Here is a 24452-nt window from a genome sequence, read left to right as displayed (position 1 = left end):
AAATCCCATTTATGCCTTCAGGGCCTTGTGCTGGCTTTCTGCACAGAGGTGTCTGGCCTTCTGGCCATGTAGGTGTATACATCATAGCAAGCCATTATCACAGTTTAGTGCTCTACTGGAAGGTGCTCTGAGGCACGATGTTGCAGCACAATTTGAAACACTGAATTAAACAGACTGTTGGGAACCTTGCTTAGGTTGCCAACAGACTGAATCAGTTTTAAAGACTGAAGTACCTTATTACCCTGAAGCGCTTTGTAGGTGTGAAACCAGTCTTCCAGTTGTCCGTGTTATACCTGTTTGGTGACTAAACGACAGAGACTCAAGACCCTGTGGCTGTACCTTTTACCAGCACTAAATTCACTTTAAAGGAGAAAAATGAACCCTGCAAAACATCTCGGGCTGGGAGGAACTTTTTGGTTTATGGTTCTTTATTTTTCTTTCTGGACTTCTTTTATTATTGCTCCCTAGCCACAGGCCGCAGTGGTTCAAGGCTGCTTGGAGACAGTGTATCTACCTGGCTGCAAATTCCATGGCTTTTCCTTGTTACTACAGAAGTTGAATTGACTGATTGGTTGTTTGATTTGGTCCTTTGAGTGAAATTTCTCCCAGTCACCAAAACAGACATTTTATCTTCCCTCCTCCTTACCACCATACACAAGCCAGTGTCATCATGTTGTTCAGTCAGTTTTTAGCACTAGGTGTTTGCAAAGTGCTTTTAACTAGGTCAGGGTGTTACCTTAGGATGGAATCCATTGGGAACTTTAGTGTGGCTTTAATTTCTTTGCCTTCAGCAAAACCATTAACCAATTAGATGGTAGGTTTCAGAGTAGCAGCCATGTTAGTCTGTATCCACAAAAAGAAAAGGAGGACTTGTGGCACCTTAGAGACTGACAAATGTTGCATCTGATGAAGTGAGCTGTAGCTCACGAAAGCTTATGCTCAAATAAATTTGTTAGTCTCTGAGGTGCCACAAGTCCTCATCATCTAATTGAAAAAAGAAAAGGACTTTCCACTGATTGTTCCTTTATAGGTTTTTAAGTGTCTGTGGTTAAGAGTTGAGCTGAGGATTTCATGCAGATCCTGGAGATGTCAGTTCCTCTTGGTTGTAGCCATAGGGAGTTTTTGTTTTGTGCCAGCTTAGAGCATATTCAGAAAGAAGAATTAAAAAGAATAAATTATGTTTAGGGGACATTCGGTGCAATCAGAGCTACAGCAATAACCTAGATTTATTGGAGCAGTGCACCCAGTTATTAAACCTGAACATTCAGATCCCTATGTTCTCATCAGAGTTTCATTTTGCCTATTCTATTTTTAGTCCATGTATTATCAGAAATGGTCCATCTGAATTATCTTTTGTTTCTTTCAGAATATGATAAAATCCCCTCTAGCTAAGCTTAGATGTTTCAAACAAGATTTTGTCCCTAAAGTGAGAAAATCAAGTAAAAAAAACCCAGTGGCATGTTCAGAGAGAGCCAAATTTGCATCCTAACGATTCAAACAAAACAAAGCATGAGATCAGTTTACCGAACTCTGCTTTTATCATTTCAGAATTTGGAATTGGGGATATTTTATTTCTCTATTTTTATGCGTGGTCCTTCAAGTTAATTACGTGCACCTTGCAATCTAATTAAAATATGTTGGCTGCCATAGTAATAAGAGTATTTTAGTAGCACCCACTATGTGCAGTCCACACATAGGGGCCTGCCTGCCCCATAGCACTTACAGTTCTGTAGGGATTGTTTCCAGTCTGATAATTTCTTAGTCGTAAAAATCCTTGTAATTTGTTGCAGATATAATGCTGCACTTCTGTCTGTTACCAAGATGTTTTGTGTTTATGAGATGGATCAGGTAAGTAGAAGGCCCTGTGTTTTATTTATATTGCAGTATAAAAAATGCCCCAATCAAGAGGTAGTCAAAGTAGATGCACAGAAAACTAAACACAGCACACGTTGACTGACCGTACAGATTAACGCCAAACCCAACATGAATGCAACTCTGTATGCTACCAAGGAAAAGTCCCCCCGTAAATAGATGAGCCTGGTACCATGGCCTAAGTACAAATAGATGGCTTACGTTGACCATAGACCCAGGGGCGGCAGGTTTGTATAATTTTTGGTGGTGCCCAGAACCCGCCTCTGTCCAAGCTCCACCCCCACCTGCCCAAGGCTCTGGGGGGGAGTTTGGGTGGGGGAGGAGGTCTGGGGTGCAGGCCCTAGGCTGGGGCAGGCGATTGGGGTGCAGGATGCAGGCTCTGGGAGGGAATTTGGGGATGGGAGGGGGTGTGGAGAGAGGGGGTGAGGGCTGTGGGGTGTGGCTGCAGATGAGGGGTTTGGGGTATGGGAGGGGCTCAGGGTGAGAATGGGGTGTAGGGCGTGAGGGCTCTGTCTGGGAATGGGGGGGTTGGGGTGTGGGAGGAGGCTCAGGGCTCAGGCAGAGGGTTAGGTGCAGGGGAATGAGGGCTCTGGCTGGGACTGGGGATAAGGTGTTTGGGGTGTTGGGGGGGCTCAGGGCTAGGGTTGAGGGTGCAGTGGGGGGGTGAAAGCTCTGGCTGGGGGTGTGGGCTCTGGGGTGGGGCAGGGCTGGGGATGAGTTTGGGGTTCAGGCAGGCTGCTCCGGGACAGGGCCAGAGAGGAGGACTCCCCACAGCCCTTTCCCTGCTGACAGCAGTGAGCTCTGGGGGATCAGCCCCCCTTTCCCACCCCCTGAGCAGCACACTCACCCCCACCACTGTCACTGCATGTGTTCCTAGGGCCCCTCTCAGGTCCAGGAATCTCCCTCGTCTCCCCCGTGGTGAGTGCCGGGGGGTGCTGTGTGCACCTCCTCCCTTCCTGCTGCCCCTCACTGTAGTCTCACTGGGAGTGAGGGATGGGGCTGCCTCCTTGCCCAGCATGGGGCAGGAGCAGTGACTGCGGGCGGGGGGGCCCCCTGTGCTGGTGGAGGGTCCTGCCGGAAAAGGGAAGGGTCTTAGGTGGAATGGCAAGTTCAGTCAGTCTGCCCTTTTCAGAGTAACAGCCGTGTTAGTCTGTATTCGCAAAAAGAAAAGGAGTACTTGTGGCACCTTAGAGACTAACCAATTTATTAGAGCATAAGCTTTCGTGAGCTACAGCTCACTTCCTCAGATGCATATCATGGAAACTGCAGCAGGCTTTATATATACACAGAGAATATGAAACAATACCTACTCCCACCCCACTGTCCTGCTGGTAATAGCTTATCTAAAGTGATCATCAGGTGGGCCATTTCCAGCACAAATCCAGGTTTTCTCACCCTCCACCCCCCCCCACAAATTCACTCTCCTGCTGGTGATAGCCCATCCAAAGTGACAACTCTTTACACAATGTGCATGACAATCAAGTTGGGCTATTTCCTGCACAAATCCAGGTTTTCTCACATCCCCCCCACCCCCATACACACACAAACTCACTCTCCTGCTGGTAATAGCTCATCCAAACTGACCACTCTCCAAGTTTAAATCCAAGTTAAACCAGAACATCTGGGGGGCGGGGGTAGGAAAAAACAAGAGGAAACAGGCTACCTTGCATAATGACTTAGCCACTCCCAGTCTCTATTTAAGCCTAAATTAATAGTATCCAATTTGCAAATGAATTCCAATTCAGCAGTTTCTCGCTGGAGTCTGGATTTGAAGTTTTTTTGTTTTAAGATAGCGACCTTCATGTCTGTGATTGCGTGACCAGAGAGATTGAAGTGTTCTCCGACTGGTTTATGAATGTTATAATTCTTGACATCTGATTTGTGTCCATTTATTCTTTTACGTAGAGACTGTCCAGTTTGACCAATGTATATGGCAGAGGGGCATTGCTGGCACATGATGGCATATATCACATTGGTAGTCTGCCCTGGCAGTTGTGATGGGGGGCACTAGGACCTTCCAGCAGCAGTTGCTGCAGGGAGGCAGCATGGAGCTGCACGGAAGAGGCATCCAGGGATGCTCTGTTCCGGGGCCTGGGGAGGTGCGTGGGGGCAGCAAGCGGAGGCCGGGGGACACATAGGGGAGGCACAGCGGGGTGGCAGGTGGGTTGGGGGGAGACACCCAGTCCCAAATATTGGTGGAGCTGGGCCCCTGGGCTCTGAATATTGCTGGTGCCAAGGCACCACGTGGAGATATAACTTGTGGCGCCTGCATGGACCCCAGGGTGCTGGATTAGCTACTGAACCACACACACACGCAGGGGTCTGTGCAACATGGGAGCAAGTTGGAGTCAGGACAGCAGTCTCCAGTGCAACTGTCAATCCGTTTGGTACAATCCAGGGAAGAAAGCAGGAACTGATGTGATGTTATAGCTAGTGTGTAAATCACAACTGCCCCCCAGTGGATGGAATCAGACCTGCTTCAGCATGTGGTATTAAGGCTTGGTCTACAGTTAAAATTTAGGTTGACATAGCTAAATTGGTGAACGGTGTGAAAAACCACCCCCCTGACCAATGTAGTTATTCTGCCCTTATCCCCAGTGTAGACTCAGCTATGTCAACAGAAGAATGCTTTGATCAGTGTAGCTGCTGCTGTTTGGAGAGATGTTTAGCCTCTGTCTAAGGTAGATAGAGATAATATAGAAACTACATCTGAACATCCATACTCACACCATCCCTTGCAGAACAACCTGAAATGCTAGCCATTATCTTCCTCATCCCCGAAAGTCCAGTCAGTTGCATCAGTATGTGGGAAGCCAGAAAGTTGAAAGTCAAGCCCCACATCCAGCAGAGTTTCTTATGCCCTGTTTGTTGCAAAGCCATAAGGCATGGGACACAGGATATTGAGGTTATCAAACCCCACCAGATGTTGGTCTGACTTACCTGAGCTTTTACAAGAAAGTGATATAAATAATACCTGGCACCATATTAATCCACTTCCATGAAAGGAACTGAACTACAGGGATGGGTCACTCAGTAATTGCCCTGTTGTGTTCATTCCCTCTGAAGCAGCTGGCATCAGCCACTGTTGGGAGATAGGATACTGGGCTAGATGGACCATTGATCTGATCCAGTATGGCCATTCTTATTTTCTTATGAACTGGGAAAATTTTTTCAATCAGGCTCAGCTGCCATTTAGGAGTGTCTGAAGAGGTAAACCATTAGGCTCTTCACTTTTATGTGCTCATGACAATGCAGATGGATAATCAAAGTGCTGATTCATTCCTACAGTCTTCATAGACTCCTAAGATAGTTGGTCAATTTTATGCACTGCAACACCCCAGAAAGCTACTGTGGTGTGTGGGGGGTGTAGCTGAGCATTTATCAAAGCTGACAGTTATTGGTACTCACATGATCTTCAGAGTGAACCAACAGGCTGTGGATGAGTCAGAGGGAATGAAATCTGATTTCTCACCTCTTTCCTAACCTGTGTTGGTAGCAGGTTCTACAGAACTAGGAAAGAAAACCATGTAAGAAATATGTGTAATGCAATCTGTGAGCACAAAAGAAAAATCCTCCAGGACTTCAGACCCTGTGCCTGCTCCTTCTGCAGCAAGGAAAACAGCACAAGCAATGTTCGTGTTGGATGGAAGAATAAAGTTAATGCAACCTAATACAGACTGTCAGACAGACCAAAATGAAGTGTCAGTAACGAAAGCACTAAAGCAATTTAACTTCATAACAAGCGAATGGGACTGAAGAGGGCTCTTCCATTAGTTTGTTGTTGTTTTTTTTTTGACAGCAGCAGCTCATTTGGTGCCCACTGCATCAGTGTCATTCATGCTGTTTCAGATTCTGTTTGCTGCATTGCAATCAGTAGCTCATGCTGTTTTCCTCTTTTCGGTAATGAGGTGGGCACTACATGTCGTCACAGTAAAACAAACTTGAATTTTGCATACAAACAAAAGACGGTAGTACCAGCGATATCTAGAAATGGGTGAAACACCCCCCCCCCCCGATTGGTTATTACAGCAATCGTTAAAGAAAAAACAAATTCACTATTGCTGTAAAGTGTGCAAAGGAATTAAAGAAGGTGCTAGGGAGTATTCTCTCCCCACCATTCATGCAGTGTGTATACACACGTATACAGTAGTTCTCCAAGGAACAGAAAGTAATTGCATGAAATAATTTCTCTGTGTGGAGCAGGAACTGTCTTTTTATTACCTGTTCGTGCAGCAACCAGAACAATGGGATTGGAAGCTTTAGGTATTACTGCAATATAGCTAATATGTCATGATAATTTAATAATGTGAAACAAGTGTTTATATTATTAAGAGGCTATTGTCTGTCCATATTTTTCTGCTTCATAGCTCTCAAAACAAACACTTGTACATCTTCTCTAATAACATCTCACATTTATATAATACCTTTCAACTCACTGGTTCCCAGAGTGCTTTATTAGCTATATACAGCACCAGTAAATGCCTCTGGGGCAATGGGTGGCAACCAGTTAATACACAGTCCATACAATAGTGACAGGGGAGGGTAAATTCTGGACAAGACTTGGGCAAAACTCTGCTCTTGTTTAAAAAACAAAAACAAACGTGCCCCATGGGATCTTTTATGTCTATAACCCACAAACAGCGCTGTGGTTTTTAGATTCTCCTACAAAAGATTTGTCCTCATCTGACTGCTTGCAACATCATTTGTCGACTTTAAAAGAATGAAGGGTAAAGTCAACACTGTTGGGAGATTTGAACCTGTGACTCCAGGGAGCCTGATGTTTAGAGCACTGAGCCATGCCTTTTTGAGACTCCTAGTCTATTGTTATATGAGGTTATGGAGGGGTCTAGCAGGCAGCATATAGATTTTTGAGTACAATACATACGATATAACCTTAAATCTATAAATAGTAGTAGAACACAAATGTTTTCATTCTACAGCTCACTTTGTAAGATATTTCTCATGTACTGCTTTCTTTCCCCAGACACCCATTGTACTCTCTGTGTGCTCTGATGGGCATGCAGTCTACAGGTGATCCATGGACCACAATTTGAGAGTTCTTGATTTGTAGTTACATTGATGGCGTCATCAGGGAAATGCTGGCTCTGACAAGGGTCTTTCCTCATAATGGACCATGAGTGTGAAATCAGGCAATGGAACTGGAGGAGAATGACATCAGATGCACCCAAGCCATCAATAATGCTGGGTTGAGTACTTCTAAGAAATTAAAACAGTCATAAGAAGAAACCTGTGTTCACCATTTGTATCCTGCAAGACATGGTGTTTGCCTCTGATCTCCAGACTTCACTTTGCCTGCCAGAGTTAGCAGGACCAATACAGCACTTTAGTTTTGGTTGTGCCATATTTTGAGGTCTTAAGAAGTGGGTAGGTCTTCTGCACAGGGGTGAATTTCATGCACGCATGAAATCATACACCATTATATATGCTTGCAGATACTAAATGATCCATATGTATCTTGCATATTTGCATCCATCTGCCATGTTCAAGTAATATTTTTCCAATTTATAAACAGCTGCTGCTATTCTGTATCCACTATTAACAGCTGTGAGGCAACTCTGTTCATTTAAAAAATCAACATTTGAAGCCAGACTTGCTGTAAACTGAGTTCCTGAGAGTAGAAGTTGATTCAGTCAGTTACCTGGGGGAAAGAATACTGAGGAGTCATCTACTTGGGTGCTTCTATCTGGATCGCTCAGCTGAGGATAACAGCTGAGAAGGCTTGGCTGAAAGAACATGCTGGGATCACCTGTACAGTTTTCCGAGTAGAAACCAGATCTTTGAGGAATATAAGCTAAAGAACTGATAAAGAGCTGTTCTTAGTTTGCATCCATTTTTCAGCTGTGTGTTTTTTATAAATTTGCAGCTCTTTGCTCCTCAAGTCAAGTATCTTTCTGCTGGCCTCACCATAATTTAGAGCAGCTTCAAAATGTCTGAAGTACACTGGCGTACAATTAATATAATCTGACCTTCTATATAACACCGGTCATAGAACTTCCCCAAAATAATTCCTAGAGCAGATCTTTTAGAAAAACATCCAATCTTGATTTAAAAATGGAGAATCTACCACAACCCTTGGTAAATTGTTCCAGTGATTTATTATCCTCATGGTCAAAAATAAAAGGAGGACTTGTGGCACCTTAGAGACTAACAAATTTATTTGAGCATAAGCTTTCGTGAGCTACAGCTCACTTCATCAGATGCATTCAGTGGAAAATACAGTGGGGAGATTTATATACACAGAGAACATGAAACAATGGGTGTTACCCTACACACTGTAACGAGAGTGATCAGGTAAGATGAGCTATTACCAGCAGAAGAGCCCGGGGGAGGGAGGGGAAACCTTTTGTAGTGATAATCAAGGTGGGCCATTTCCAGCAGTTGACAAGAACATCTGAGGAACAGCAGGGGGGTGGGGGGAATAAACATGGGGAAATAATTTTACTTTGTGTAATGACCCATCCACTCCCAGTCTTTATTCAAGCCTAAGTTAATTGTATCCAGTTTGCAAATTAATTCCAATTCAGCAGTCTCTCGTTGGAGTCTGTTTTTGAAGTCTTTTTGTGGTAATATTGCGACTTTTAGGTCTGTAATCGAGTGACCAAAGAGATTGAAGTGTTCTCCGACTGGTTTTTGAATGTTATAATTCTTGATGTCTGATTTGTGTCCATTTATTCTTTTACGTAGAGACTGTCCAGTTTGGCCAATGTACATGGCAGAGGGGCATTGCTGGCACATGATGGCATATATCACATTGGTAGATGTGCAGGTGAACGAGCCCCTGATAGTGTGGCTGATGTGATTAGGCCCTGTGATGGTGTCCCCTGAATAGATATGTGGACGCAGTTGGCAACGGGCTTTGTTGCAAGGATAGGTTCAGAACGCCACTAACCATCACCTTCAGCCCCCAACTAAAAACTCTCCAATGCACCATCAAGGATCTACAACCTATCCTGAAGGACGACCCATCACTCTCACAGATCTTGGGAGACAGGCCAGTCCTTGCTTACAGACAGCCCCCCAATTTGAAGCAAATACTCACCAGCAACCACACACCACACAACAGAACCACTAACCCAGGAACCTCTCCTTGCAACAAAGCCCGTTGCCAACTGTATCCACATATCTATCTGGACAGTCTCTACGTAAAAGAATAAATAAACAACCATCTCTTTGTTATGCTAAATAGATTGAGCTCCTGGAGTGTATCACTATAAGCATGTTTTCCAATGCTTTAAACATTCTCATGACTCTTCTCTGAACCATCTCCAATTTATAAGACCATAAGAATGGCCATACTGGGTCAGACTAATGATCCTTCTAGCTTAATATCTTGTTTTCCAACAGTGGCCAGTGCTAGATGCTTCAGAGGGAATGAACAGAACAAGGCAATTAGCGTCTGATCCATTCCCTGTTGTACATTCCCAGCTTCTGGCAGTCAGTGGTTTAGGGACATCAGAGCACGAGATTGCATTCGCTGACCATCTTTACTAATAGCCATAGATGGACCTATCCTCCATGAATATAGCTAATTCTTTTTTGAATCGCATTATTCTTTTGGCCTTCACAACATCTCCTGGCAATGAGTTCCACAGGTTTACTGTGTGTTGTGTGAAGAAATACTTCCTTATGTTTGTTTTATATCTGCTGCATATTAATTTCATTTGTTGATCTTTGGTTCTTGAGTTATGTTCTTGTGTTATGTTCACTTATGTTGTTCACTTTCTCCACACAATTCATGATTCTCCACACTCTATCATGTCCCCTTTTCAAGTCATCTTTTCTAAGCTGAGCAGTTCTAGTCTTTTTACTCCCTCTTTGTATGGAAACTCACATAGGTGCTGGAACTAAGGATGCTGCTGCACCCTCTGGCTTGAAGTGGTTTCCATTACATACAGGTTTACAGATTTGTTCAGCACCCCCACTGTACACGTTGTTCCAGCATCCCTAGAAGCCCCTATTCCTAATAATTTTTGTTGCCTTTCTCTGTATCTTCTCTTATTCTAATACATCTTTTTTGAGATGGGGTGACCAGAACTTCATGCAGTATTCCAGGTGTGGGAATACCATTTATTTATTTAGTGGCATTATATATTTTATGACAGGTTTCGGAGTAACAGCCGTGTTAGTCTGTATTTGTAAAAAGAAAAGGAGTACTTGTGGTACCTTAGAGACTAACCAATTTATTTGAGCATAAGCTTTCGTGAGCTACAGTTCACTTCGTCGGATGTCAACAAGGAAGTGAGCTGTAGCTCACGAAAGCTTATGCTCAGATAAATTGGTTAGTCTCTAAGGTGCCACAAGTACTCCTTTTCTTTTTATTATATTTTATCTCTTTCCTAATGAGCAGATGTTTTCAGAGAACTATCAACAATGACTCCAATGACTTTCCTGAGTGGTCACAGTTAACATAGACCCCATAATTTAGTATGTATAATTGGGACTATGTGCATTGCTTTGCACTTATCAATATTGAATTTCATCTGCCATTTTGTGGCTCAGTCTTACTCAGTTTAGTAACTCTTCGTGGTCAGCTTTGGACTTAACTCTTTTGAGTAATTTTATATCATCTGCTAATTTTGCCACCTCACTGTTCACCTCCTTTTCCAGATCATTTATGAATATGTTGAACAGAACAGGTCCCAGTACAGAACTTGGGGGAACACAGTATTTACCTCTCTCCATTCTGAAAACTGACCATTTATTCTTACTCTTTGTTTCCTGTCTTTTAACCAGTTACTGATCTATGAGAGGACCTTCGCTCTTATCCCATGGCTGCTTACTTTGCTTAAGAGCCTTTGGTGAGGGACCTTGTCAAAGGCTTTCTGAAAGTCCAGGTACACTATATCTATTGGATCACCCTTGTCTACATGATTGTTGACTCCGAGAAAGGATTCTAATAGCTTGGTGAGACATGATTTCCCTTTACAAAAGCCGTGTTGACTCTTCCCCAGCATATTGTGCTCCTCTGAGTGTCTGATAATTCTTTACTATAGTTTCAACCAATTTGCATAATACTGAAGTTAGGCTTACCAACCTCTAGTTGCCAGGATCGCCTCTGGAGCCTTTTTTAAAAATTGGCGTTACAGTAGCTATCCGCCAGTCATCTGGTACAGAGGCTGTTTTAAGCGATAGGTTACAAAGCATCATCATCATTGGCGGTCCCTCGATTCAGGGATGATCTCTACCATGGATTTACATATGGATTCTGAGATGACTCGGACGTCTGGTCTTGGAATCACAGATCCGCCTGCAGTAGGTACTTTCTGGTGGGCCAGCTGCCTGCTGGGAGAAAGTTTTTTCTTTTTCCTTCCTTCTCTCTTTTCAGCATCAAGGTTACATACCATAGTTAATAGTTCTGCAGTTTCATATTTGAGTTCCTTCAGAACTCTTGGGTGAATATAATCTGGTCTTGCTGATTTATCAACATCCTTCTTGAATTATGGGCATCAGAACTGGACACAGTATTCCAGCAGTGGTCACACCAGTGCCGAATACAGAGGTAAAATAACCTCTCTACTCCTACTCAAAATCCCCTTTTATTCATCCCAGATTTGCATTAGCTCTTTTGGCCACAGTGTCACATTGGGACCTCATGTTCAACTGATTATCCATCACAACCCCCAAATATTTTTCAGAGTCACTAATTCCCAGGATAGAGTCTCCCATCCTGCAATCTTGGCCTTTGTATGCTTTCTTTGTTCCTAGATGTATAGATTTACATTTAGCTGAATTAAAACACATGTTGTTTGCTTGGGTCCAGGCAATCCAGATCACTCTGATTCAGTGACCTTGTCCTGTTCATTATTTATCAATCCCCAATTTTTGTGTCATCTGCAAACTTTCAGTGATGATATTATGTTTTCTTCCAGGTCATTGATAAAACTCTTAAATAACATAGGGCCAATAACGGATCCCTACAGGACCTCATTGGAAACATGCCCATGACAGTTTCCCATTTACAACTACATTTTCAGACCTATCAATTAGCCAGTTATGTCATTCCCTTACTGTGGCTGGGGAACTGCTTATTCTGGCTATGTCCTCACCTTCCCATGCCTCATACCCTGGTGGACTGGGAAGACCTGGGTGTACAGCTGGCCTATATAGCTTTACAGCAGCCAGAGATCTCTACCAGCACGCGCCTTCATGCCAGGGGGAACATTCAGCTCTCCTTGTAGGTCTCTCATTGCACTGTTGAAATGGAACAAAGGGGACTTAGTTTGGATCACAGTCTGGCTAATAATCATGTTGTGTATTATTATTTGAACACCCCAAAATGTTAAACACTTTACAGCACAAAAATAGTACTCACTCCTTCCCCACATTGCTGACAGACAAGTAAAATAGCAGTTACATTTTAAGTAGCATTTCTGAGCCTTTCCTAGTGGTTCCTCTTGGTTAGAGCTGTCAAATCATTTGTGACATAGCCTGTATTGGAAGAAGCCCCATTGCAAACTATTTTCCATTCAGCTTCGTTAATTAACAATCAAATGAAGTTGTTTTAAATATTTAAATAAAATATGTAATGTTTAAAGAGTCTGCAGTGAAGTTCTGCTTGAAAATATCAACACTGAAAATAGCTTTTATTTAAACACAGTTCCCTGGTGATACCTGTCATGCAGACTGCCACTCCTCATAGGAACCTGCAATGCATGGAGGGAGTGTTTCTGCAGAAAATTTAAAGGTGTTTTGGGTTTAAAAAAAAAAAAGTTTAGGTTTTCAACAAAAACTCAAAACTTTCCCCCGAAAGCAGTCACTTTTCACAGTTTTGCTTCTCTGAAACCCCAATTTTCTGTCAAAAACTGTTTCAAGAGAAAATTTTTGACCAGGTCTAATCCAGATACTCGTGCTTCCAGTAGATGCCACTAAGCAGGGCTCTGCAGACTGCATTTCTGAGCTAAAATTGCAAGTGAGGGCTAGTTTTGTCCTTGATGCAACTCCATTGACATCTTTGGGAATTGTGATGCCAGAGCACTAATTGTGTAAGTCACATGATAGCATAATAGAATCTTGATTTTTTTTTTTTTTTTTTACAAGCAACTATCTTCTGAATGACTAATTTTATGAACCATTTTTCCCAGAGGGGGGGAAAAAATCAAAACAAAAGTGATACCAATGAAGAACAAGTTGACATCCCTTCACATTTCAGTGCCTACAATGAATTGTAAGTCACTTTTTGCAGTGGTTTGAAGGACAAATAGAAAGTGAGGCATGCACCATGCTTGAATTTACACACCATACCTACTGTAATTTTGATACATTCAACTTTGTGAGCTCCTCAGTCCCTGGTTAGTTTGTAAAATAGGGTTCTACTGTACATCCCACAGAGGATTCTTGGGGCAGGCAGGGGAGTGGTGCCTAACTTGTTTTGAGCCCTATATCAGGTTCATTTTCTGCCTTTTCAGTTGCCCACTTTCAGCTGTTTCCAGCCTTTGCTGAGTACATTGAGCAATGGCCTCAGGCATTTTTGTGGAGGGGAATCCTCAAAGAAGGCCTCCCACTTCTTGAAAAATATTTCAAGTTTCGAATGCATGAATAGATGTAACTTCACTTTTTAAAGTCCAGTTCTCCCTACCTTCTGTATTGTAGCTCCTGTTGGACTTACAGCTCCTCATTATCTCTCCATTTATCACCCCTTAGGAAACTGTTGTGGGCAGCTAGAAACTTGTCAGTGGGCGGCTAGAAATCCTGTTTGGAAAGCATGGATTTAGTGTGACTTAGAAAACACTACATTTTTCATATGAAGTATGCAAAAACTAGTTCTGTGGGGGTGCAAACCCTGAATGAGCAAGGCTCAAAACATGAAGTGCCTTGGATAATTTCTTGATGCATTGCTTAGGAGTCAATCTGACTGCACAGCCAAGCAGCTTTGCATGTCATTACCTTTAGTTTTGCATCTTGCAGTTCACTCTACTCTAATCAAGTGTTCTGTATTATTTAGTGTAAACCTGAGAATTCTCTACACTTCTACTGATATGAGGAGAAAGTCACCATTGAAGGCACTGGTTGCTGCTCACAAATTGTTGCCGCTGCGTTATTTCTGCACCTTTAAGTCCGTTCTGATTATCTTGCAGCATGGAAATGTGTGGTGGTAACACTATAAAGGACTTTACATTATAGTCACAAGCTGCCTTCACATCAGTCTTTTTGTTCCTAAACCAATAGTTTATCACATCCACATTCTCACTGCATGTCTTTTATAACTTCCCATTGTCTAGGGATTATGAACTTCAAGGAAATAAAAGAAGGAAAAGAGCAAGGAAGAAAAACACAGTGAGTTGGCTCTATCAAAACTATGTGTAGTAGCCCTTAAGTCAAATCTTTCTTCTAAAGACTGCTTTATAATTTTCTCTCTTTCCTGCTGAGTTCCCTTTATGTGACTGCTAAAGTGCAGGAGCATGCACTGTAACGTCACAGGGTAAAGTTCTAGCAGCTAAAGTGGGGGCAATTTAGTTGCGCATGTAAATGTTGCCATTGTACTCCAGAGTGCTCCTTAAAATGAGCCAAAACTGGAGTAGGGAGTTGAACCTGAATCTTGTGAATTCCAGTTCTGCACCTTAATCAAACAAATATAACAAGAATCTGCATTTTTACATGTGTAGATTATAATCTGCATTTTAGCATGGCTGGGTCTGTCGATTGCATTTAATGCATTTGCAGGACTTTTCAGGGCGCTGTTGAGGTTTCTGCTTTGAATATATTTTTTAAAAACACTCACAAGTTTCCTAGTGGATTCTCCTAAACAAGGAAAGGGCTTTGTGCTGTCAATTTGAGCTTGTAACAGGTCATATCGGTTATTCACAGTTTGTAGTTTTTCACTTAATGTTACATCATGGCGCAAAGGCATCCATTTTTAAACACAAGAGCCTTAGCAGCCGCTGATGCTGTTGCAAGGAAAACTCCATTGGTGCTTCAAGAACTGCAGCATATTCAGCCAAGCAGATTACACAGCATGGCTCTGGGCTGCCCTTCTTTCCCATGACACACGTAGCATGTTCTGTGCCACTTTACTGTGACTGCCAACATTTTTCTGGCATTGGCCCCTTCTTCTTTGGCAGTGTGGTGCTAGCTAAACTCTTAAAAATCCCAGCAGTTGATTTAAAAAAAAAAGAAAAGAAAAGAAAATTAAGAGCGTCAACAAAAAATCTGTAGTTAGAAACCTGAGGTGAAATCCAGGCTTCACTTAAGTCCTAGGCTGATAGTGTAAGGCCTGAATGTACTGTTAGATCAGGGGTTCTGAAACTTCATTGCGCGGCAACCCCCTTCTAACAACAAAAAGAAAAGGAGTACTTGTGGCACCTTAGAGACTAACCAATTTATTTGAGCATAAGCTTTCATGAGTTACAGCTCACTTCATCATTTTTTCTTGGTTTGTGTGTATAAAAACATCTTCTGTATTTTCCACAGTATGCATCCAATGAAGTGAGCTGTAGCTCACGAAAGCTTATGCTCAAATAAATTGGTTAGTCTCTAAGGTGCCACAAGTACTCCTTTTCTTTTTGCGAATACAGACTAACACGGCTGTTACTCTGAAACCTTCTAACAAAAATTTGCTACATGACCCCAGGAGGGAGAACCAAGGCCGGAGCCCCGCAGCCTGGGCGGGGGGGGCCAAGGCGCGAACCCCCACAGCCCTGGGGGTGGGTGGGTGGGCAAGGCCCAAGGGCTTCAGTCCCAGGCGGGGGGCCTTTAACCTGAGCCCTGCCACCCAGGACTGAAGCCCCCTGGCTTCCCAATAGCTTGTGTTTGATTAACGCATCTCTTCCCAAAAGGCATCCAGTCTTGATTTAGAGCAGTCTTTCATTTGTGGACCCCCTAAATATTTTCAAACGGAGGTTCTTGATCTCTAGACCCATGCTCAATCCGCTCTCTCAAACACTCCTAAATTTGCCGATCTTAAGTGACCGGGGGCCTGATTTTCAGAGGCTTCTGAGCTCCCCTGCAGTTCCTGCTGTCTTCGGTTGGACTCCTGCTGCTCGGTAATTCTGCAAATCAGGCCCTGTATAAAAGCACTGAAATAAGGGTGACAGATGTGAAGAATCTTGGTGAATAACCTTGTTTTATCCTGGAGTATAATTCCTACTCACTGTTTTAGGACTTATCAGAGAGTAGGATGTTCCAGCCCTAAAGGGTATCAGCCGTGTTCAGGCATTTCCACAGCAGCTGGCTTTATAACTTCTCTGCGATGAACCCTATCATGCTATTTTAGGCAGGTAGAACAGACTTGTTACTCTGAGATAAACGATGAGTGACCAATCCCCTCAAACTCTCACAGTTTTAAAATGACCCTCCTGTTTAGTTTCTGAGTAGACTTTCTTGACCCAGTCAGTTACTGCTGTGGAGTCTGGAAGGTGTTTAAAACCTCTGCATTCTTAAAAGAGCTTTTTGGACAATACGGTGCTTTCTTCTAGAGTCAGTGGATGCTATTTATTGGGCTAGGGTAACATTTTTAAAACCATGTAAGGCCTCCCACTCACTAAGATACTTAGGTACCTAAATTGCAGATTTAGGTGCCTAGCTAAGTTTTAGGCTTCATGGTGCTCCGCATAACTCCTGCCTAATCCTGTAGGCTCCTAAACTAACTCAGTACCTAACTGCGGGGTAAAAGTTTCCCAGGTGTGTAAGTTTCTGCTTCTGAGCCTCTGTACAGCTGCCTCCTATCCTATCCTATCCTATCGCCCGCCTAAGTCCTGTTAGGATATAGATATTCAGGCCTGTCTGTAAAGGCCTATAGTTTAAAAATGTAGGTCTATGTTTGTCATTTAGCTAGTTATAGAGGTATAAAAGAGAGAATCAAAATTACTGTGTGCCTGTGTAAGGACCTTCTCTCACTGTGTCAGTCTGAGGCCCAGTTCTTAAGCTAAGGTCTTTGGCTAAGCAGCAGAGGCAGCCCATAAGCTGAGACGTGTATGGTCACATCCTCGCATCCTAAACTAGTCACATTGAAATAAGGTGCTATTGGGCTGTTAGGCATTATCAGGACAGGATCGTATTCCTACCACCACCAGATAAAGATGGTTAAAGACAGCTTAGTTTGATAGCATCCTGTCTGACAAGAAATCACTTCTCAGTAGTTGTGGTTTTGAAACCCTCATTTCTGTATATTTTATCTTTATGGCCCCCACTTTTCTATTGTTAATCTGTCTGGTTCTCTAATTGTTTGCTAAGTGTAAGTTAATTAGGGTAGTGGGATATAATTGGTTAGAGAATTCTGTTAGAATATGTTAGGATTGGTTAGGTACATTTCAGTAAAATGATTGGTTAAGGTATAGCTGAGAATATTACTATATCAATTGGGGCAAACAGGAAGTAAATTGGGATTCGAAAATAAGGAAAAAGGAACTTGTATTTAAGCTTGCTGGAAGTTCACCCCATAAACATCAAATTGTTTGCACCTTCGGACTTTGGGTATTGTTGCTCTCTGTTCATGCGAGAAGGACCAGGGAAGTGAGAGCGTGAAGGAATAAACCCTGTTACAGGCCCCAGAGCAGTTCATGAACTGGGGGTAGATAGGTGTTAGTTGGCTTCACTTACATGTGGAGCCCATTCCCATCGGCATATTCAGGACAGTGCCATTCAAAATCTGGCTGGAGGAGACTCTCTAACTCTTTTCTCTCTCCCCTCCCACCCCACTGCTCTTTAAGTATTTGAAGTTGTTGCACTGTGGATACTTAGTCATTGGGTCAGAGCGAGTGAGAGAGAGAGACTGAAAATTATTCTGTCAACTGCTGGTTAGGGCACCCACCAAGGAGGGGGAACCCCAGGTCCTGCTCCCCTGCTCCAAACTGGTACAGTTTCCACAGGAGAGAGGGAGTGCTACCTCCAAATTTTCCATAGCTCCGTGGTCAGAGCACTCTCCTGGGAGGTGGAAGACCCCCCCCCCCCCCCGTTCAATCCTCTCTTCGCCTCAGGCAGAGAGGGAATTCACTCTGAGTCTCCCACATCCCAGGGGAGTGCTCCAACCACGGGGCTAAAGGTTACAAGGTGGGCAGTGGGACTACCTCCTCCAGCTGCGTTGCATGAAGTTGGGGAGGCACTTCACTCTTTCACAAGTAGTGGCTTAGATGCCTAAGCTACCTGCCTTCGGGAGAGCAGTTCCCATCCGTGAGTTGCTAGCAGATGTAGGAGCCTCTTTGCACCCTGGATTTAGGTGCCTATCTCCATGAGGGGGTGGGATGTGGGACACACCCAGTTGTCAGCATCCCCTGTTAACTGGCTTTAGGCAGCTCCTGGTGTAGTATGCTGACTTTTGTGAATTGCAGGCTAAGGTGCTTCTCTCTCTCCCCCTTCATTGTATAGGAACCCTAGGCACCTAACGCAGGCTTTGTGAATCAGTTGTCTTCTGTGACTTCCTAGGCCCCTAAAATGTTGGTATTGCAATGCTCCCCATCCCAGCGCCTGAGTACCTTTATGACTCTGTCCCTCAGTGACGTAGGAGTCAAAGGCCCTAGTTAATAAGAGCCCGATTCTGTCTCTCTTATAATCAGAATTTTATTCCAGGAGTAAGTCTATTGGTTTCAATGGGACTAGTCACGGAATAAGTTGTTACTTAGTGGATGAAATTCTTCCTTGTGCAGAGGGCTAGGCACCGCTGCAGTCCTAGGTACTTAAATCTGGTGTACAGCTATAAGCAGTCTTATTCGGGTATAACTGTGTCCATCTAGGCAGTTGCACTTATGTTAACTATATCTGTGTCTAAACAGATGTAGTTAAATCAGTACAAAACTGTGGAGAACGACTCCAAGAAAAACCAGCTCGCTAACTGGAAAGGTATTCTGACCATCCTACACAATGCTGTTCAAATTCAGATTTCCTAAAGATATAAAAGTTAAAGCCAGAAGGAACCACCAGATCATCCACTCTGACCGCCTGTAGATCACATGCCACTCATGCTATACACCAAGCCCCACAACCAGAGTTAGACCAAAGTACTACAACTTTCTGGAGACCAAACTATCATGTGACACAGGCAGAGAGCAGAGATGCACCCATGCCCGAGGCCTCTGCAGTGGCAGGGAACTGATTCAGCGAGATGTCCAGATCCTAACCAGTGATCTGCACTCCATGCTGTGGAGGAAGTTGAAAAACCCACAAGCTCCCTTCCAGTCTGACCTGCAGGAAAATTCTTTCATAACCCAAACTGCGGTATCTCCATTAGAAACTGAGCACATGAACAAGACCCACCAGTCAAGCACCTGAAAAAGGGAATTCTCAATACCCCCTCAGAGCATTGGCACATCCCATCTAATGACCCATCTCCAGCCATGGCCATCTATGATGCTTCAGAACAAAAACAAATCAAAGGGTGAAAAATTCCCTTCCTGATCCTTTCAGGTGACAGCTGAAGCACGAGATTTTTACGAACATAAGATATGAACAGGAAGGGACTCCCCAGCACTGCTGAGTCTAGTCCCCCATCACCGCAGACAACTCTGTCATATAATCCCACTCATAAATGTATCAAATTCTTACCTTAAAATTATTTCAGTTGTTTGCCCTCACAACTCCCTTTGGGACGCGGTTCATAACTTCACTCCTCAGATGGTTAAAAACGTTCTTCTGATTTCCAGACTGAATTTATTCATGACCAGTTTGGTCTTGTGCCAACATTTTAATTTAGGTTAAATGGCTCTTCACCCTCCCTTATGTTTACCCCCTTGTGTATTTATAGAGAGCAATCATATTCCCCTCGGCATTTATTTTGCTACGATAAACAGGCAAATCTCTTCAACCAATAATGTCTCATTTGGTACCGTATCAGACGTGTTCCTGAAGTCCAAATATATTAAATCTATTGCATTTCACTTATCTAAAAAAATCAGTTATGTGGTTAGTCTGGCATAATCTGCTTTTGGTAAATCCATGTTGCATCACATCCCCTTTTCCAGTTACCTCCATAAATTGAATTATTATTTCCTTCAGAATTGTTCTAAACGTTTGCATACTACTGAGGTCCAGCTAATGTGTCTATAATTTCATAGATCATTTTTTCCCCCTCACTTAAACATAGTGATTCTTCAGTCATATGGTATTACTCCCAAATTGAAATCCTTGCTACTTCAGCAATCTCATGTGCCAGTTCTTTCAGTATTCTGGGATGGAATTATCCAGTCTCCCCAATTTGAGCACATTAAGCTCTTTAAATTTTGCTTCCATCTTGGATGTGGTGGCTTCCATTTCTGTAGACTCATTTCCATCCGCCTTCATGCCCAGGTTCTATATCATCATCCTAATTGAAAACTGAGGTAAAATATTCATTTAGTTTTGGGGCCATACCTAGGTTATCTTTAATCTCTACCCCATCCTCATTGCATAGCAGCCCTTTCTCATCTTTCATTATTTTTTTTATTTATATAACTAATAAAACCTCTTGATTATTTTAATTTCCTTTGCAAAGCCTAATACAGATGGGATTCGCAGGGGCAGAACTCTGAGTGAGAGAGAGGCTGATAAATAATACTTGGCATTTATACAGTGCTTTACGTCTTCAAAGCGCTTCACAAAAACATGTATTAATTTTTCTTCACAGCCTTCCTGTTAGGGAGGTATCCATTACTGCTGTCTCCATTTAATGGTTGGGGAACTGAGATGTGGTGGCTTGCCCCAGGCCACAGTGTGAGTCAGTGGATTAGAATTCATCGGTGCCTGACTTAATTCCATGCATGCTGCATTGGTCCATGCTGATCCTCTTGACACTGATTGTAGAGCTTTGTTTAATAACCATGTTGGCTACTTTTTTAATGAAAATGACCCATGTTATAAAAATATAATTATAACCAATTATTGTTCAAATGCATCTATTTTAAATTCTCAGCAATCTGTCTCTAATTTGGTATGTGCTATTACTATGGATATGCATGAATCAGAATAGACTGACCTAGCTGCTGTTCAGAAAATGCTAGTGAATAGCCATAACATAGGCTGAGGTGTCTGGGCAGCTGTGAAAGAATGTTTTTATTCAGACAGACAGACAAAAACTTTGTCACTGGGCAAATAAAGATGTTTTACCTCTGCAAGTTGATTAACAAACCTTGTAAAACCTCATTAAAGACGCTATACCCTAATTACTTTGCCCCAGATGTATTTACCATTTTCTCATTACTATAGTTGTTTAAAAAAAAAAAGGATGGGGGGTGGGGGGGAGAGCAAACTCACTCTAGTCTACTGAATAAAATACAGCAGCACCCTGATGTGCTCAAATCTGCGTAAAATGCAGATAGGCTCAGATAATGCTGTTTTAGTGTACTAGAAGCATAATGAGCATATACCAGATGTAATTAAAAGGGCCTCTAATTCATAAAATAAGCATCTAATTCTTCTGTCTTGACAGTTGGATTGTTTCAGCATTCCAGTGTCTTCATTATACAAACAATAAAATGTAAGCAGAGATAAAATTTAAAAAAAAATTTTAAAGCTCAGCAGTAAGATTGTTATTTATAGTACAGTAACATCCAAAGTGTATTTGGGTGTTCTACAGACAGAGATACCGAGTCCCTGTTCCAAAGAGCTTACACTTGAAAAGGGAAACGCAAAACTATGAATGCGTGGTGGAGGAAAAAAGATGTCTAAAAACTCTCCTTCCCTATGTGTCGTCATGCTTGTCTCTTCTTCTGCAGTTTTCCTGTGATCACCATGGCTTCTAGGCAACAAGTACTTTTCACATAATGGCTATTTGATTTCTGAACTCCTTCCTGTTTTGTTCTTACACCAACACACAGCTCTGTTAATGGATCATCATCATCATGTGCACTCTGAGCTTCTCTTTAGCAGAGAACCCTTTTTTACAAGTAATGCAGTGACTCTGATGTGCACACCAGGTTCTAGGTAAGGAGTGCTCAATTCATTTTCACCTCTGATCCAAGATTGGATTTGGACTCAAATCTCCAGAGGTGGCAGGGAGAGCATGCTAATCCATGGCACCTCAGGGCTGTCCTGCTGCCATCTTCTGACCTTTTTGGGGCTCTGGATTCACTAAGATACTTAAGCACATTCCTAATTAATACCTGGGTAGTTCTATTAACTTCAGTGGAAAAACTGACTGCTTAAAATTAGACACAAGTTTAAGTACCTTGCAGAGGTGGGCTTCAAAGTAAAGTAGAATTTGACATCACTGGGGTGTCTTTTGTTTATTTGTGACAGACCCATGTTACTGACTGAATTTCTACAGCCTGTATTATTATGCTGCTTGTGTACAGTGCCTTGAATAGATAAAAATGGACCAACAGCCCCAGAATGATAGTTTACTAGAAGGAAATGTCTGCAATAGGGCAACACTAACAGAGCAAAGTATTTATTAAGTACATAATCTCTCTGCAGTTTAAAAAAAAAACCCCACACAAACATGCTTTTGATAATCCCAGAATTGTCCATTCTACCACAACTTGATTTTTGAGAATGGAAATAAGTGCAGTGCAATGAAAATAAACATATGAAGAGCCGCATTCTGTTCTTGTACTTGGTACAGCAATAGCTTGTTTGGTAATCTGTCTGTTGAATGTGATTCTGTCTGAGAAATCACATAGAAGAAACACGGGCTTCATTTGCAAGGTGGCCAAGGTGAATAATTAACCCATTTTATCTCAGTTAGGAACAGGAGCATCTTAAAAACACCATTCCAGGTTGCCACCGATGTTCAAAGGATTGAATTTGCCCCTCTACAGAGGGAGACCAAAAAGTCTTAAGGCCCTCTTAAATGAGCTTTAGAGTTACATAATAGACCTTGCGCTACTTCTCTACACTTAAGGTATGCAAAAGAAGATCTTGCTAGCTCTCTGCCAGTTCTGTTATCACTGGACTCATTTGCTGGTCCTAAATATTTAAGGATTTAAGCATTTGCTGTTTGCATCCTTTTAAAGATAACTGAAACAATAATAGCAACCGGTACAAATCTGAGACCATCAGTAAGAGCATGTACGTGTGTTGTCAGGGAACAAATAGAGGAGCCAAGAATTCCTCCTGGCATGGAGTAGAAGGCAGTCAATGCACAATCAACCTATGGAACTCATTGCCAGGGGATGTTGTGAAGACCAAAAGTATAACTGGTTTCAAAAAAGTATTAGGTGAATTCATGGAGGATAGGTTTGTGACAGGTTGGACCCCCCTTTTGGGATGCCACCTGTTGTATTGGGATTTCACTGAGCCTCCCTGCTCAACTAGCCAGGGCTCCCTCTCCCTGTTTTGCTGAATTAGGCTCTCTGACAGCATACACACAGGTAGGGATGCACCAGCTGTAGAATCACACAGAGTCTGCTAACAGCTCTCTATGAGAAGACCCAGCTAGGAAATCACCCGACACTCAAGCGCAGCTATCCTCTGGAAAGTACACCCAAAACAATATTGTCAGATTACCAAGCAAATAAAACAAAACACGCATACTAAGCTTAAGATCTTAAAGGGCCTGGTTTCAAGAAATAAATGTTGTTTTAGGCAAGTTGCTGAGTTTCTGTAGCTTAGAGTTCCAGGTATTTCTCTTTACAGACTAGACTCCTGTCTTAGTCTGGACTTAGCTCTTGCCTTTCCCTCAGCTCAGTTCCTTTGTCTCTTCAGGTACTTTCAGCAGTCTCACTTCTTGGGCAGGAAGGCAATGGAGAAGAGTCCTTAAACCCTGACTGCTAGAATCTGGGACAGGTGAACAAGGAATGGATCACTTGATAGTAATTAGGATCCTGTCACCAGCCACTGTTGGATAGGACAGAATACTGGCATAAATGGACCATTGGTCTGCCCCAGCGTGGCTGTTCTTATAGGAACAATATTTTGAAGCCTTTTTACAGTGAGTTGAAAGCTCTTCTGTTTCCAGCAGAACAAATTTTACTCCCTTGCTATGCAAGCAGGTTTCTCTAAGATATGGTAGACTATAATAAGCAGAGATTTCCTAAGCACCTGGACACTAATAGACTTAAAGACATCTGTCCAATTTATTTAGATACAATTTTTGCAGGACTGATCTAGAAGATTTTACATTCCATGCTGCAAAAAAGAATTCTGGTCACACATTCCCAATAAATAAACCTGCAGGCTGCAACATAATGAAATTGTAGTAGTATTAATACTATCTGTAACTTTCCCCCAGAATCTTGCTGTCCCACATAAATAGATACAAAGAAGAAAAAGGATATCTCTTACTTTTCATCTTGCAGACATCTCAGGCAATTTTATTCAGCACCACTAATGGTTGCAGAGAAGAAGAAAAATTTTCCCTAAATGTATTCCAGCTTTATTCCAGAGTAACATCTTAACCCATATACATCTTCCACAAGGCTTTGACCATTTTCACTTTGAAACTAGAACACAAAGTCAGCTTCTTACTGATCAAGGTGTTGGCAGTGAATTAACTTTAATTAAATGCTTTTGCAGAGCTTTGAGCTAAAGTGCTATAAGTGTGAGATTCACCCTTGAGCTGATGTTTTGCATAGGGATGATTTTCACCAACTGTTTAATATTATCATTACTCCATGCACCCATTGTGAGCCAGCAGTTGCTTTGGCTACTGTTAACTTCATCAAAGGGTATGTCTTCATTGCAAACAAAGGGTGTGTTCTGGACTGAGGTTAGCTAAC

General features: G+C 42.5%; 1 protein-coding gene across 11 annotated transcripts in view; it reads left to right on the top strand.

Moving 5' to 3' along the window:
* The window catches only part of LOC140902052 (leucine-rich repeat and fibronectin type III domain-containing protein 1-like protein), a 264710-nt gene that overhangs the window by 67844 nt on the left and 172414 nt on the right, over nt 1-24452 (top strand). For 2 of the 11 annotated variants that reach the window (XM_073321681.1, XM_073321680.1), the window contains exon 2: nt 14112-14166. The exons of the other annotated variants lie outside the window; for them this stretch is intronic. The gene's annotated coding sequence lies outside the window, so the exon portion shown is untranslated. The remainder of the gene's footprint in view (nt 1-14111; nt 14167-24452) is intronic. 11 annotated transcript variants of the gene reach the window in all.

This window comes from Lepidochelys kempii, chromosome 23 (assembly GCF_965140265.1).
Source record: "Lepidochelys kempii isolate rLepKem1 chromosome 23, rLepKem1.hap2, whole genome shotgun sequence".
In the NCBI taxonomy this organism is placed as follows: Eukaryota; Metazoa; Chordata; order Testudines; family Cheloniidae; genus Lepidochelys; species Lepidochelys kempii.
The sequence above is the reverse complement of the archived record's forward strand: the minus strand, read 5'-3'. Positions and strand labels throughout refer to the sequence as shown.